Raw genomic sequence first — 16,559 nt, forward strand, 5'->3', positions numbered from 1 at the left:
GAGACAGAAGAGCACTTCTTTCTACTGTGAAAAGTATGAAAGCATAAGACGGGCATTCTTCCCCAAATTCCAAATAGGTATCCCACATTTTCAAGATTGTGACGACAATGAAAATATGTCCATACAATGACAATGAAAATAAGGGCCCTCTGCAGCAAAATTAATCTTGAAATGTGAGGATCTGAGGGACTCAACCTAAAACAAATTTGTGTCGGTGACACACACACACACACACACACACACACACACACACACACACACACACACACACACACACACACACATGCATACACACACGCACACATACACACATATCATCCTATTATTACTCTTGTTCTGTACTTCTGTTAATTCTAGATCCTCTATACCCACCCCCACACTTCCACCCCCCCCCCCCCCCATTTTTTATTATGTATTCATTATTTTATTTTTATTAATGGTCTTATTATGTGTTGTATGTTACTATCAACAATGACTTTGGCAACACTGTTCCCATACAGTCATGCTAATAAAGCAACTTTGTATTTGAGAGAGTACATGTATAAGTGAAAAGGTGTACGTAGGCCTAGGCAAGAGTGTCTGAATGTGTTCATACAGGCATAGAGATATGAGAGTATATAATGAGTATTGCTGGGCTTTCTGACACAAGCAGACTGGCATGTTTCAGCTTCTGACACATTGATTAAAAGAGTCACACAGTGACTTGCCTCCTCAGACCCATGTAATTAAAAAGTGACTTACCCTCAGGCCAAACCTGGCCAGTGTTTATGCACTGAACCTCTGCTCTGGAAAAAAATACCCTTCACATCAGACTTCTGCTGATTTTGCAAAAATATCTCAATTTTTTTTTAAGGGAAATTAATCAAATCAATTACCAAGTTAATTACGGTGATTTATTTAGGTTTCTGTGCCGGGGCCGTCTGCGATGCATTATGAATTCCCAACGCAAGGCTGCTAAATCCTTTAATAAGCAGATCATGCACACAGCAGCAGCTAGACTGACTGGTGCTTCTTCGCAGCCACGGATCAACAGTTATAACAAAACACAAGCACACACACATGAATTATTAAACAGTACACAGGTTTTTAATGAGAAGTCTGCATGGACAACCTGTATTTGCATCTGAAACATGAATTCACTGGTTCATTATTTATTGTTTGGTACATATTTGCTCTTCCTGTGCAGTCGTACAGAACAAAGGTGACTGGAAATTAAACCGTATGTGTGTGTGTGTGTGTGTCTGTGTGTGTGTGGAGGGGGGAGACCATCTATCACCCTCCTTACAGTTAGCTTTAACTACTTTGAAGCTGAAATGTATAGGGCTTTATGTCCGTGTTAAAACCCTCTCCGGTTCACACAGTTCTCACACTATGAGACTGTCTCCGGTATCTAACATGAGTGATGTGGATTTTAACAGCTCTAATGCGTGTGGCAGAGAAGAGCTGCGGTCCATTTACAGGAATGCATTCCTGGGTTTTATTTGGTGCATGGCTGCATATAGGTAGACGGCATTCTCCTCCGCCTCATCCATCACGGGCGGAGTTTGTCTGGGGTGGCCTTGGCTCTGCTGGTCGCGCCTCCCACAGTACCGCCACCAGTCCACTGGGACCCAGGCCTAGGGAGGGAAAACGTCCTGCTTTATGCTGAGCATTGTCAGTTTTCACCCCTCTATCTCTCCTCTCCCCTCTCTCTCTCTCTTCCCCTCTCTCTACTTCTATCTCTGATATTCTCTCTTTTCCTCACTCTGACTGCCTACGTATCTCTTAAACCTTTTCAAATTGCACTCTCTCTCACTCTCTCACAGACACACACACACACACACACACACACACACACACAATTACACAGGGGGAGAGAGAGAGAGAGAGAGAGAGAGAGAGAAAGAGATGCAGCTGATGAAAAGCATCTTGTGTGCATGTGCATCTATTCCCTTCTTCCTGGCACTCATCACATTTTCTCATCCCTTCCTGTACGCTGTCCTGAGAGAGATGGGTAAAAGAGCGGACACGCCTGCCTGTCTGCCGGTAAAGTTGGAAATTCCCCTGAGAATAGATTTCACTTTTGGCGTGAATGGCGTTCCCAAAGTAAAGGGGCGAAATTTCTTTTTGGACTATTCCAAGTGTGCAACTTGACTAAAAGAAAAATAAATCTTTAGAATGACATACCGTACACATGTTTCAAACACGTTTGAAGTGGACTTGGAGGAGAGGGTAAAGAGATGAGAATGTTTAAACAAACAAACAAACAAAGACCAGTGTATACCACCAAAGGAGCTGGTCCTTTTTATATGACATGTTGCTAAGCCACACATCCATGCTGAGGTGAAAGCATTAACATGGCTTTTGGTGGTGAGCAGTTATAAGACACGAATAAAGCACCATAATTAGCACCATCAGTGACTAACTCAAACAGAAAGAGTGACAACAAAGGCAGGGAAGGGAGGTGTCTGCATGGCACATCTCTTGAGAGAGATAGAGAGAGAGAGAGAGAGTGAGAGAGAGTGAGAGAGAGAAAGAAAGAGAGAGAGAGCCTCCCTAGTTCTGTGTTGTATATGCCTACCTCATTTCCTACAGAAAGCAGGGAAAGAGAAAAAAAAAACCTTAGGAAGTGGTAATTTTACAACTCATCTAAATCTAAATGGGCTGGTAGTTTTTTAATTAAGCAGGCCAGTGGCTACTTCATAAGCGCAGGGAGGCGCGCGAGGGAGCACACAGCCACTGCACTTCTCTCATTAAACATTAATCTCACCACACATTTGCTGCTTGGGCCTCCCACCGTACTGCCAAATTACAAGCCTCCCATTTTGTCTTTCTTTTTTGTCTGTTTCTCTCTCTTTTTTTGTTTTGTCCAGCGAGCCACACTGCTTGGCGCTGGCCATGGTGGCTATCAGACGAGAGTACCGTTGACCTCTGTCGGTGGGGAGACTGTCTTTATCAAGTTCAAATCCGCGCCATCAATCATCTCCGCTCTCCTGCTGCAATCCCGCCGGCATAAATCAGGGCCGTGTCCTCTTGGCAATCTCATCACCTGCTGGATAAGCAGGGCTTATTTATGGTGCGGGGCCCGTGCTCCTGCGTCGTGCTCTGTGGGGACAAGGCTGCACCTCTCTGCCCTGGTGACATGCCAGAGAGGCCTTTCTATGCGTGGCGAATGAGCTTTTTCATTAGGACTGTATGTGTGTGCACGTGTGTGAGCTCATGTGTGTGCTTGTGTGTCTGTGTGTGTGTGTCTATGTGTGTGAGCATGTGTGTGTACTGTATGTCTGTGTGTGTGTGTTTGTTTGTGTGTTTGTGTGTGTGTGTGTGTGTGAGAGTGTGTGTGTGTGTGTGTGTGAGAGAGAGAGAGAGAGAGAGAGAGAGAGAGAGAGAGAGAGAGAGAGAGAGAGAGAGAGAGACAATGTTTTTTTCCTTTACCATGGTTCTCCTGGCCTTGCTGTCCCCAGACATATCTGTTGTGGACGCACTAGGCTCTTGTGTATGGGATTGTGTTGTTCATTCAAGTCATCTGTTCTTGGTTATACGTGCTACACTAGCAGGGCTAACTCCCTGTCTAACAGGACCCTGGGCTTGAGAGTACATCAGAAACTCATGCACTCTTTTATTGTGTCAGTCAACAATTTTTTATACATTTTTTAAATATCTCATCCAGGGTTTATCATGTAGGCCCTTGGCCATTCCCCATAGAACCACCTTAAGGAGAAGTAATGGAGGCCACTTTGCTGTACTTGAGTCTATCCTGGGAGCCAGTGTCCTGGCCAAATACACTATCATCTGGAAGGTGTCTCCTCCGGATCGGTAATCTGCCAATAGATTTTCCCTCTGGGCCCGCAGTGATAAATGACGGCCATAAATCAGAGACAAATCAATCTAGATTACCATGACAGTCATTGGGATATACCCAGTACCAATGATAACTGTGATAGCATCTAATGTTTCTTTCCATTTTAACCCAGATCACGTTTCATCCTCTTTTCTTCCACAATAAGAGAGAGAGGGACCAGGAGAGACACAGGGGGAGGAGGGAGATTTAGAGAGAGAAAGAGAGAGAGAGAGAGAGAGAGAGAGAGAGAGAAAGAGTGAAAGAGAGAGAGAGGTGGAGTGGGAAAGTGATGGGATAAGGGGAGTAGTACAGTATCTTACATGTAGATGGATAGAAAGTCTATGGACAGATGGGCCAGAGAGAGAGAGTGTGAAACAGAGAAAGAGAGAGAAAGAGAGAGAAACAGAGAGCGAGAAAGACGTGTGGCGAGTGAATTACTGTCTCGGAGGCTGATTTGAAAAAGAAGGAAGCGAACGAGGGAAGAGGAAGCGAGACACAGGGAGACATGAGTGAGAGGGAGAAATCACCTACATTGATTTTCTCTGCTTTTTGCTGCTGTTTCTTTTCTTCCCCCGTACCACTCCTCCTCCTCTTCCTCTTCCTCATCCTCCTCTCCAGCATTGTCCTGGTTCAATAACGCTCTTAATGCACACGGCTGATGATACCCCCTCGCTGTTTTGAATTTTGATCGGGGAGGGTCTGGCCCATCCCAGTGATTGGTTTTGCGTTAATGGACTCTGAAATTCCATCAGTAAGGCTGTCCTCTCCGATATCACAATTTAATTTGAGGCCTGGGGTTTTCTCCATGATTAAAGCAGGGAGGATGTATGCTCTTCCTTTAAATGCGTTATATTAGCAGCCATTCGTCTGCCGAGGAGACTCCTACTTCCTTGTTTAAAGGCACGGCTGTTAGACCCTGTCATGGTTCTTCGTTGCGCTGGCATGGTGGACGGTATCACAGGTCTGCTGTTTGTTGTTATCCAAAGATATACGATCTGTCACTTTGAAAACATGACAAGAACCCTAGTAGCAAAACTGTCAAAGAATATAAGAGAATACAACAGAAGAGATGCTGGAGTGTTCTGTGTTGTTTTCCAAACTGCGATAGAAGAGGAGGGCCAGAAATACATTACATTTCTCCCCTCAAGTCCAACTCGCAATGCTATTCTGTGCAATAGCACCTCCCCATCAGCAGACTGCTAGCATTGCATAATCACATATTTGGCGTGCTTCAAAGAGGTTTCAAGCTGTTGCAAGGCCAGTGAAGAAGACACAGCAAGTGCCGAGCTGCTCTCCACTGGTAACCATTATTTCAGGCTTCACACTAAATCTGTATGACCGTCTGTCCTGCAGAAATGCTGAATATGGATCTCCCAGAAGATTCTCTACTGCCATTCTGATAACATTATTCTTGAAAAAAAAAGTGGTCAGATCAAGGCAAAAAGAAACTCTGGTCTCAGGGAAGCTTTGGTCTGGTACTGCTGTGTCACGTTGGCTGATTGCCTCCGTTTCACCATATTTCTTTTTTCTGTGTTCTGTATCTAGGGAAGATCATGTGAAAAGGAGAATATTTGGCAGATCATGAGTCTGTCTTCCATGGGAAGAATACATACCTAAACCATTTGTTGGTGAATCGAGCCCGGAGAGTCATCCTTTCCTTGTTTTGCTGAAACCGACCCTGTAAAGGGAGTTAAACCATATTTTCCTACAAGTTGCCAAATGTATTTCTTCTAGAACAAAACTTACCAGTTCAAATATTCATCCTCGTCATTTAAAGCATGTTCTGATTTAAGATCCACAAAACATACACATCAGAAAGTTTGAAAGACATATAATATAAGCACACACACACACACACACACACACACACACACACACACACACACACACACACACGTACACACATACAAACACACACACACTGACATAACGGTTTCATTCTAACACTTTCACAGCTGTCTTGTCAGAGAGAAACAGGTTTCTAAACAACACACTGATGACCCAGATTCGCACGTCACCCTGAGACCCAGTCTCATCTGAAGCCCAGAGCTCTCACAGCCCACCTCTGGCTCCCCGTGCAGTCTCCTAATTAATTACGCTTCCTGACAGGGGGAGCGTGCGTCACACTAGGTGCTCTGATTAGTGGGAGTGTGACTGGGGGCCAGGGCACTAATCAGGTGCCGTCCGACGCGGGCACACCGGCGTCGACAGCGCTGAAGAAGGCGGCAGGGAATGAGTTGCCAGTCTCAGGGTGTTGTCAACGATCCTGGGAGTTTATTTATTTATTTGTTTGTTTGTTTGTTTTTTATATTTGGCTGGTGGCTGGTGAACGGCCGGAGGAGAATTGCAGGCGACTATCCATGTTAATGTAGCGCGATCAAGACTCCCACACACAGCAAGTCATCTGGCACTGCCCACACCGATGTCTCGCTCACCAAAACACGCGCACACACACACACACACACACACTCACACACTCTCTCTCTCTCTCTCTCTCTCTCTCTCACACACACACACACACACAGTCATAGATGTACATGTACACTCAATACAAACACACATACTAAGAGAGACACACACATGGTCACAATGAAGACACACACACTCACTCACTCACTCACTCACACACATACATTACAGATACATATACATGCTCACATCCTCATAAACACAGACACACACAAACTTTGGTTGTCTCTAAGCTTCTCTGCCCACTGCCTAACATTTGCTAAATGCCCATCTGTGTAACAGGAGGTCTGTGCACTGTGTCACTGAAGACAGATAATCAGTAAAACTCAGACAGCCTCATGCACACACACACACACACACACACACACACACACACACACACACACACACACACAGGAGACACTGCCAAACACAGAGAAGCATGAGTGTTCCTGTCATTTAGTCTGAACTCAGAAACACAATTTTCTCTACTTCCTCTGCACGATCTCAACATGGAGTTTGAAGATTGATGTGAGGGACTCTTGTTATAACAGGGAAAGCCATAGACAAGCATAAGTGGACAAACCCTTGACGTGATGTCACCCATAGGTTTCTGAAGAGCAAGTATGAAAATAGGAGGATGTGGCTTGTTTATTATGTTAGCTGACGTACGCTAACAGGTTACAGTTTTTCTCGATCGTTTTGATACCTGTGTCAACTCTGACATCACGTTCTCAAAACAGTTAACACCCGTGTCTAAACAAAAGCACTCTGGACAAAATGACACATTTTGCTTGCAAAAGGCTGTTACTCTCTCAAAACACTTAAAACATGCAGCAAAAGCAAATCTTGCCTTCGAACACTACAACTTGTTGCCAATTCAAAAACACTCTTTAATCAATCAATCATTACACACTGGACAACAAAATGCAAAATCTAGTTCTCAAAATGAGCATTTTTGCTATGTCTGTTCTTTCTCATTTTTCTGGTATAAAAAAAAAACTGTGAAAAGACAAAATGTGCTGAATAAAAAAATAATTTATTCATTCCTCCCAAGATGTAACTGTCATTGTAAGACATACAGCAAACACCTAGTAAGATACTGTAAATTTCATTGAACTACAACTTTCATCGAAATAGACCTACAGTAAACACCTTTTGTACTGTTTTCTCCACCAAATAGGCAATACAGTACTTTGTCTAAATGTGCATTAGATCCATACTTGCAAATAGCAACACAGAACAGACATCTCTTATGTATAATGAATGATTGCTGATTGAAGAATTGTGCAAAGGAGTTTCACACAGGTGTATCAGAGATTCAGACTTATGCAAGGAATCTATACCACCTGTGAAAAGATGTTTTCCTTTTGTTTAGCATGGGAAAACCAATAGAGTTTGGGGCTTTTGAATGACACCTGTGTTAACCGTTTTGCAAAAGGGTGTGAGAAATGTGTGAACCCAATGAAAATGTGTGAACACATTCGCAAGAGATTACTTCTGCTGTGCAAAGAAAGTAGTCATGAAGACCAAGTGGGTTCTAGTTTACTTAAGCAGGTAAAAGCAATCGAGAAAAACTGTAATTGTCTGACAGACAGCTGATAAATCACACCAGATATTATTGTTTGTTATAATAACTGTATTATTGGATAGTACAGTGCAGTTTCTGCTTCTTTTGTGTTGAACTTTTAGCCCATTCATATTGAATGCAATTAAAATGGAATCTACCGTTCTAGAATTCACCCACCATAGAGAAACTAATTTTTGAGTCCAAAACGTGTTTTTTTTTTTGTACCAGGTTGTAAGTATATTGTTCTTTTGCGGTAAATATGGGCATTTTACTGTAACACAGGGTTCTATGAAAATGGACCCTTAAAGCTATCCCTCAATGATTGTTTGAGGTAGCCTGCTGCAGGTTTTAGAACTTTTGTGTTGGCTTCATTGTTTGATTTTGAATGTTGCTGCCTGAGGAATACCCATCGTGTCTTCAATTGTGTGTTTGTGAGTGTGTGTGTGTGTGTGTGTGTGTGTGTGTGTGTGTACAAGCATACTTACCAGATCTCATTGCAGGTTTGTAGAGTCTCGCAGCACCATCCTTGCAGGCAGGTAGGAACCTGCCGTTTCATTTGCTAACCCAGGCAGCAGAAAACAGAGGTACGCCTACAGCAAAGTGTTAAAATAGAGATGTAGCTCTGACCCTGCATGTCGACATAACACCACAAGGTAAAAATAGCTTCTATCAGCCAGGCAACGGTGTGTCATCCACAGATGATAATGAATTGAAGATGTGTGGGCAAGGACAAGCCGTCTGCCCTGCTTTTGGGAAAAGACATTCGGATTGCGTAGTTTGGGCTGTGCTTGGCCATCTTGAGTTTTCAATGGGGGTTTATATGTTTTTATTTTTTTCTCGGGTGCGGGTGAAGCAACACTCCATAAATCACTCCAACTCCCTAACTGAAACTGGAGAAATTCACTCATATTGCATCTTGTTTCGTCAGAGCAGATGACAGGACAAATTCTACTCTTCACTGAATGACTAACTATATGTCATAAACCAAATAACTATATGCATCTTTATACAGTACTTTCAGGTTAGTAAGGCAGTATGCCAAATGCTGAGAACTGTCTCTGACGGGACCATGTGAGTATGGGTCAATCCATACAGAGAAACAATGTAAACAAACTAAAAAAAATCAGTAAGTCATTGTATGGATTCTGAATATTTCTGGGTAAAATCAAGAGATGGACTGAGATTATACTACCGTACAGAGTATTTTAAGGCTTTAATTGATAACTAGTGTGACCTTTGCTGGACCTCCTGAGTCCCGGGAGACTTTTGAACACCCTTTGACTTTCTAGAAGGTGAGAGAAAAAGGAGGAGGGGGTTGTGTAAACAGGGGTCATGCTCTTAATTATTACTTTTTTTTTTTTTTTTTTTTTCATGTTTAGGAGAGCTTTAATTGCATGGGAGGGAGGGGGAGGGAGTAGCGAGCTAGCTCTCTGTTGTGTTTGAACATCAACAGAAGTGATGTATCCCCTCTAACGCTGATAAAAACCTTTAAGAGGATATATATCCGCTCTTAATTATTACTAATGGAAGGATGGTATCAACAAGCCATACTTTCACCTTACCTGTCTTCATATTCCCCCAGTCTAAAGGCACTTCTTGTTTAATTTGTCGTGACAGGAATCTTATTGGTAATCAATAAGATATCAATCAAATGTATTTCTAAATGAGATATGTTTCAAGGTCAGATGTGGTACGCTAACAGAGGAAGCATGTGCTCTGTGCTGTGTTTTTTTTTTTTTTTTTAGTCGTCCAGTGACGGAGCTGAGAAATTGGCTGAAAAGGAGTGATAAGGACTGATGACCTCTCCTGAGCACAGGGCAGAGGTGAAGGGTCAAAGGTTAATCCAGCAGCTGGGATCCTCAGCTAAGCCACACTAGAGGAAAAGAGACGTGGTGTGAGACACAACGCTTAGTCTGGCTGTGGAGCTATTTTCCATGCACAAACACACACACATATACACACATATATACTTACATACAGTGTCCCAAAACTCTCAACTGTGTGTTTACATTCATCGTTAACTCCTCTTTGTCCTTGCTGTGACTGTGCAGTGATAAAAAAGGCTATTTTTAAAAAGCATTCATCACAGCATTGTTCTTGATGTAAACATATTTTCTCATTAAACAACGATTGCTATGCTTACACAACCAGATTTGTGAAAGCATGCCATTTGCTATTTGCGCACACTATTTTGACAATGTGTTTTAGATGCAAATGAGGCAAAAATTTCAGGATGCTTCTTCTCCAAGTGATGTTGACAGTTACTGTTATTTTGAGAGGTATTGGGATGGCATTCAGAGAGCTCGTTGGCAACAAAATACAAACTTCAAACGTAACACCAGCCACTTGATTCCAAAATGATGCCTGAATATTAAAAGGTCACTCACACAGCACTACCCGAATTTCAAAACAGTGTGGAAGATCACAGTAACCGATTTCTGCAGATTATGATAAATGATATTCTTTTTAAATGCAGTACTTCCATCGTAACCAGCATCTCTGATGTGTGACAGCTCCCTTGAATCAAAACAAAGGGGGAAAATATGAATATGTATGTCTGTGAAAACAGGCACAGAGAGTGTGTTATTGTGGTGGCATAAGCCATTCATGTTTCCCTTTTTTGCCTGGCATTTTTGAGGGCACTTTAAAGCCATACTCATGTTACAGTACCCATGTGCTCAGCCAAAAGCGCCCGCTCTCACCCTCGCATCAATGCCACACAAATCATCGTCTCCAGGCAACAGGAGCAGGTTTAAGAGTGTGCCATTTAAATGTTCTATGCCATTATCAGAACCCAGGCTCTCATTGAAGGCACTGCCCTCAATGTCTGTATAAATCAGATATGGCCACTGTGACAAATCAATATGAACATAACAGCCTTTCTAATTTGCTGAGGTAACTGAGGTAAATAGTGTGTTAGGATTGTATGGAAACCTGAGAGGCTGCTATGTCTCCTGCTACACTGAAAGATTCAGTCACAGATAGTAACTCCAGATGTGATAAGGACTAAAGAGTCCCTCTAAATAAATTCCTTACACTAAATAAATAAATAATATAGTTACTTGACTTAACCTACGCAAATACATACTTGGATTCAGCTACATACCAGTTCAATCGTTCACATAGGTGTGAACACAGAAATGTTACTGCGCATCGCTATGGGCTGCTCTTGCCATTCAGAGTACAGTATGGAGTCTTCTGCCCTCTACTGGTCATAAACACTCTGCATTTTTGTAAGGTCCACTGTTAGAAACTGATTGCTATACATACGTGTGTTACTGATGCGCTCCCTCAGCATCAAAAACTAATGATTTGATACACATGACTAGACAAACAGGATTAATAGGGAAAACTAAATGTAAAAACTCAGGAATGCATGCTATATCCCATGTTTTTTTTACTGTAACAGAGTTATTCAGTAGGAATAAACTGTAGGTTTCAGGCTTTTCATAGTCACGTTAAGGTCACTGCCACAAGCCATTTTCACTTCAACAGTGCTACAGCTGTAGTCTAATTTAAAGGGTGAATTTCAGTGGTGAAATATTTCCCCCCAATAAAGAAGATTATTTAGGGATCAAATGACATAACGCATACAGCGTATGCAGTATAACATTCAGCTTCAGTACAGTGTTAGTACAGTGCAGTCTTTGCTGATGTGACAGGCTAGAGCTCTTCCTTCTGGGATGGCTTTATTAAATCTTATGGCATCCAGGGAAAACTCTGCCCTCTTCCTCATCTCCTCCACGCCTTTCTCTAACACTCATCACTATAGTGTGTGTGTGTGTGTGTGTGTGTGTGTGTGTGTGAAAGTTTGTCTGTTGCTGTACTGTGCATATGTGTATATGTGTGTTCTTATAGTGTGTTTGTGTGTGTGTGTGTGTGTGTGTGTCTGTGTGTGTGTGTGTGTGTGCCTGCGCATGCATGTGAGTGTGTTTGTGTATATGTGCAACTTTTAATTTGGTACAATTGAAATGTTCACAGGGCTAGTGCAATAATGGTGTTACTGGCCCGTGTTAGAGATGGTTGCAGACCAGACCATTAACTAATGTGCTGATGGATAATTTATCTAATGATTTTTCTTCCGCCAGCCTAAATAAATATTTATCCAATTAAGACCCTTGTCACAAGTGTGACCATTCTTTACCACTGTCTCTAAGTAGATTAGGCCCATTTGTTGAAACCGAGGTCTAATTAATTCCAGACTTCATCAAAAGCACACAACTGCATTGCGTTCCTGCATTAGGCAATTTCTCAGTTCTCTTGCACACATTGCACAAGCCAGACTGTGTGACGTTAGGGTATGAATGTTGTCACACACAGAAATCAGTCCCTCCTCTTGCATAAACTGAATCAGTTCTGAATGGAAGAGTGTGCTGTTTAGTGGGAGAGTTTGATGAGAACAAACAGAAAGGAAGTGCTTTGTGGCCGAATAGCTCTAAGAGGGAAGCGAAACCCTTAAAGGAGTACCGTCACACCGGTGTGACGGGAATGTTGAGAAATGAACATTCTAAAGAATATCTGGGTTCATTGAATTCAACATAGAATTTTATAACCTTCAATTGTTGCGGAACTTAGAATGTTCAAAAACCTACACCTTTAAGGGTTAAGATGAAATCGTTGGTGATATTATAGATCGTCTTGCCATTCGTCTGTGCTCTCTGTTGGAGACATGGGACAGGACGCTGAGACTAGACTCAGAAATCAATATGGAGGATTCTCAAGAATGAGTGCAAGCAGATCACTGCCTTCCATTCTCTTTGCAATGCAATTCAGCATTTTCTTTCCTGCATGCATATGATATTCTGTTGGCCTTATGGGATCCTTCCAGAGATCATAAAATAATATTTCTAGTCATAGATACATTTTCAGGCAACCCTACCTCCCCATTCTGGGTTGGGTACTGCTCAGAGTTAGCCTGGTATGACCAAACTCAAATTCACTTCCATTGAAGAGGTGTAACTTGTGCAAGACATCATTTTTGGTGGCCACAATTATGCCGGTATAGGGACAAGTTTTACCAAGCTGGACAGGTTGAAGGGTAGGATCCAAACAAAGGGTTGTCCCCAGTCCTCCAGGTTGGAAGTGGAGTATAAGGCTAACAACCTTACCTAAAAAAGTAGCTGTTACAGAAACCCACACCAGAACTTCAAATACAGCAACAGCACGGAAGTTGACACCACTAAGATTTCCTTATTCCAAAACAGGATGAAATTTGGATGCTGGGATGTACATATCATCTGCCTGACAGTGAAACTGGTACAAATAGTAAAGCAGATAGACAACTATAACTTCGACATCCTAGTGGTCAGTGAGAGCAGATGGAGTACAACGAATGACATCTGGCCATACCATCATCTGCGCTGGAAGATCAGACCATTTACATTCACAAAGAGTGGTTCTCATCATGAAGGAAAGAGTAGAATAGTCCTTACTGGAGTGGAATCCCACTGACAGCCAGACTCAAAATACGTATACAAAGCTGACCATAGTAGTATGTTATGCACCAACAGAGGAGGCAGAAATGGAAGATGGACATGTTCTATGATTAGCTGCAAAAAAATTATACAGGAAACTTCTACCCATGACATGCTAATGATAATGAGAGATTTGAATTCGAAAGTGGACAATACAGGAAAGGAAAGTGTGACAGGCAATGGGGGAATATCAATGAAAATGCACAAGGACTGTGTGACGGTGCACTGACCACACCACGGTCCACACAAAACCATTTAGGGACTGTTCGTTATTTATTGAAGGGGCCACCGGAGGAATTTTGAGTGCTTCAGTGAAAAGTTGCATGACCCTCCCTTGCCTGCTAGAAATTTTTCAATGACCCTCCGACAGAATTGTCAAAAAAGACATGACCCTCCCCTGCCAATTGTCGCTGTCTTCCACCCACGCTGCTTTGCGCCATGAAGACACACTGTGATAACGTTCTTAAATCAATCTCTCCCGGGAGCTTGCATGCTACCAGTCCTTCATTTTCAAATGCGTTGCACCTGTTTGCACAATTTCACAAATAATCATATGTGATTAATAATGTGACAAATAATCCCTGTGCACAGGGACCGAAACATGCATGCCAACTGTTTCCGTGTTTATGCATATTTTAACTTTCCCCCCGCTGTCTTGCCGTTTTAATATTTTCCCGTAAACTATCCCATATTTAAATACTCTCATAACATTAGACCTGCCATCGGGCCTTTCTCTGTGTTGCCACCCCCTTGCCCTTCCAACGAAACAGATGTCTTCAAATCATCGTTTTCCTTATGTTGTTAACCTATTTAAGTTTAACGGCGTGATTGTCGTGGGAGTACGATTCATTGGCGCTTGCATAGTGTTCGGCCGTATGTCTACGTGCGCACCTGCCTACCATCAGGCTACTCAGCTACTAGAGAAAGAATTTCCCCTGTTTGTACAGTAGGCCTATGTTCACTCCAAGTTGGCCTACCATAACTTACCAACTCTGCACTGTAGACCATAAACTGGCTATTTATATTTTTCTGTGAAATAACCAAATGTATTTGTTCAACTTTATGAAGCAGAATTACGCACTAGGCTACTTGGAACGTAACAAATTTTTGTTTGCACAGGAGAAAGAATGACAGCGATTAACAAATTGCACTTGTTGCTGGTTACCAATAAATACTATATATGTAGGGTAGCCAGATAAAGGCGAGGCCTTTATCTGGCTACCCTACAGGAAATGAGGGGTAAACGTGGTGTGCAGAGAGGGGTGCCTGAAGTGTGAAGACTGAGACTGAGAACTACATAGAAAATATGCACCAAACAGGCCACTTTGAAATGTTGCTGTTTTCATGAATACAAAAGTTGGGTGACCCCCCCCTCCTAGACTAAAAAAAGTTGGGTGACCCTCCCCTCAACAAAGAATAAAAAGACATGACCCTCCCCTATTTTCCTCCGGTGGTCCAGTCCATAAATACCAAACGGTCCCTTACAAAATGACCTGAACATCAGCAGATGGACAAACCACTAGTCAAACCGACCACATCATATTCCATAAGAAGTGGAAAACCTCCTTAATAGATGTAAAGGCAAGAAGAGGTGCGGATTGCAGTGACCACAACCTACAGTAGTGATAGGCACCATCAGACTTAAGCTTCAGAAAGCACAGAAAGGGCAAGAAAAGGGATGGGTACTGGAGAAAGACAATACCTGACAAGGTCATAGTAGAAACAGGAAGAAGTAGGAACAGGTAGTCAAAGTAGGAACAGGTTCTGGTGAGAGTCCAGAACCAACTGAAGAGTCAACATAAAGCTTGACAAAGCGGTGAAGGGAATGGCCAGAGCTGACAAGAGAATCTATATAGAGAATCATGCCACCGAAGCAGAGGAAGCTACACAATGATAAGACCTGAAAATAGCGGGGGCAGCCCAAGAGATCTGCCCATAAAGGACACATAAGGGAATTGCAAAGAGACAGAGTAGCTGAAACGATGGAAGCAACACTTTTCCACCACCTTGAACAGATCAGGCCCCCCAGAGTATGCAACAATCACAGAAGCTGAACATAAATTCCAGATTGAAACCAATCCCCCAACACTCAATGAGGTACAGAAGGCCATCAAATCCATAGGGGAATGGCAAGTCACCTGGAAATGTCAGTGTCTGCAGAAAGGCTGAAAGCAGAAAGGCTTAAAGCAGAAGAGAGATTCACACCCAAGGCACTAACAGATGTATTTAACAGAATCTACTACTACTAATCTAATACTGAAGAGATGCCTCAAGAATGGATGAGAGGCCTGATTGTGAAAATCCCTAAAAAAGGAGACCTGGGGGATGGTAACAGTTGGAGGGGATCACGCTTCTCTCACCCACCAGCAAAGTGTTCAGTTGCATCGTTCTTAACAGAAGCAGCATTGCACCTGAAGAAGTACTTCGGAAAGAACAGGCTGGCTTTTGGAAAGGACAATCATGTAGTGATCACATCTTCACACACTCACACTCATACTCACAATCAGCCAGATCTAGGAGCAGAGTGCAGAGTGGAACTCCTCTACATATGCATGCTTTGTCAACTTTAGGAAGGCTTTCTACCGCTTGCATAGAGAGTTGTTATGGCAAATCCTTGGATACAATGGTATACCCACCAATATTTAGCCTGACGTAGTCAGAATTTGAGTCTCATACTGCACTATTGGGATGTGATTGCCATGCTGATTACGTGAGTACCGATTACCGTGATCGTACCGACAGTACTCAGTGACATCGAGAAACAGAGATCTATGTGAAAAATCACCAGAGTTTACCTTGAAGAGCAATGTTCTCTCTCAACTGCAGGACAGAATCATAAAATGTGACCGATGTCTTCTGGCCAAACACCATCTCCAGTGGACAACTCGATTGCAGGACATCTACACAACTCTTCATTGTAAATTAAAAGGATATGATGGAAATGGATCGGACACATGCTGAGAAAAGAAAATGGTGCATCAACCAAGACCGCATTCCTCTGGACTCCAGAAGGAAAGTGCAGACAGGGACACCCAAGAGAAACTTGGCGCCGGATTGTTAACAAGAAAATGAAGAGTAGCAAAAGCACACAAAAAGGATTAAGTAACTAGAGGTCGGTAAGTATTTACTTACAGCAATTCAGGATCATAGTTAGTGCGAGCCATGTGGTGGTCCCCGTGATCATTGTCCTTTATGCGCTGCAGACAATAAAGACCCTAATACTGTTTCTAAAATATACACACAGTTT

At 42.6% G+C, this 16,559-nt stretch overlaps 1 long non-coding RNA gene across 1 annotated transcript; it reads right to left on the reverse strand.

Moving 5' to 3' along the window:
• Positions 1-1,062: 1,062 nt before the first annotated feature.
• LOC121677934 lies at positions 1,063-4,949 on the reverse strand. Its single transcript, XR_006021110.1, has 2 exons — positions 4,352-4,949; positions 1,063-1,616 (listed from the first exon to the last, which is right to left on the reverse strand). It is a non-coding gene; the product is annotated as an uncharacterized LOC121677934 (long non-coding RNA).
• Between the last annotated feature and the right edge of the window lie 11,610 nt (positions 4,950-16,559).

The sequence above is a fragment of the Alosa sapidissima genome, chromosome 12 (genome assembly GCF_018492685.1).
Source record: "Alosa sapidissima isolate fAloSap1 chromosome 12, fAloSap1.pri, whole genome shotgun sequence".
NCBI lineage: Eukaryota > Metazoa > Chordata > Actinopteri > Clupeiformes > Clupeidae > Alosa > Alosa sapidissima.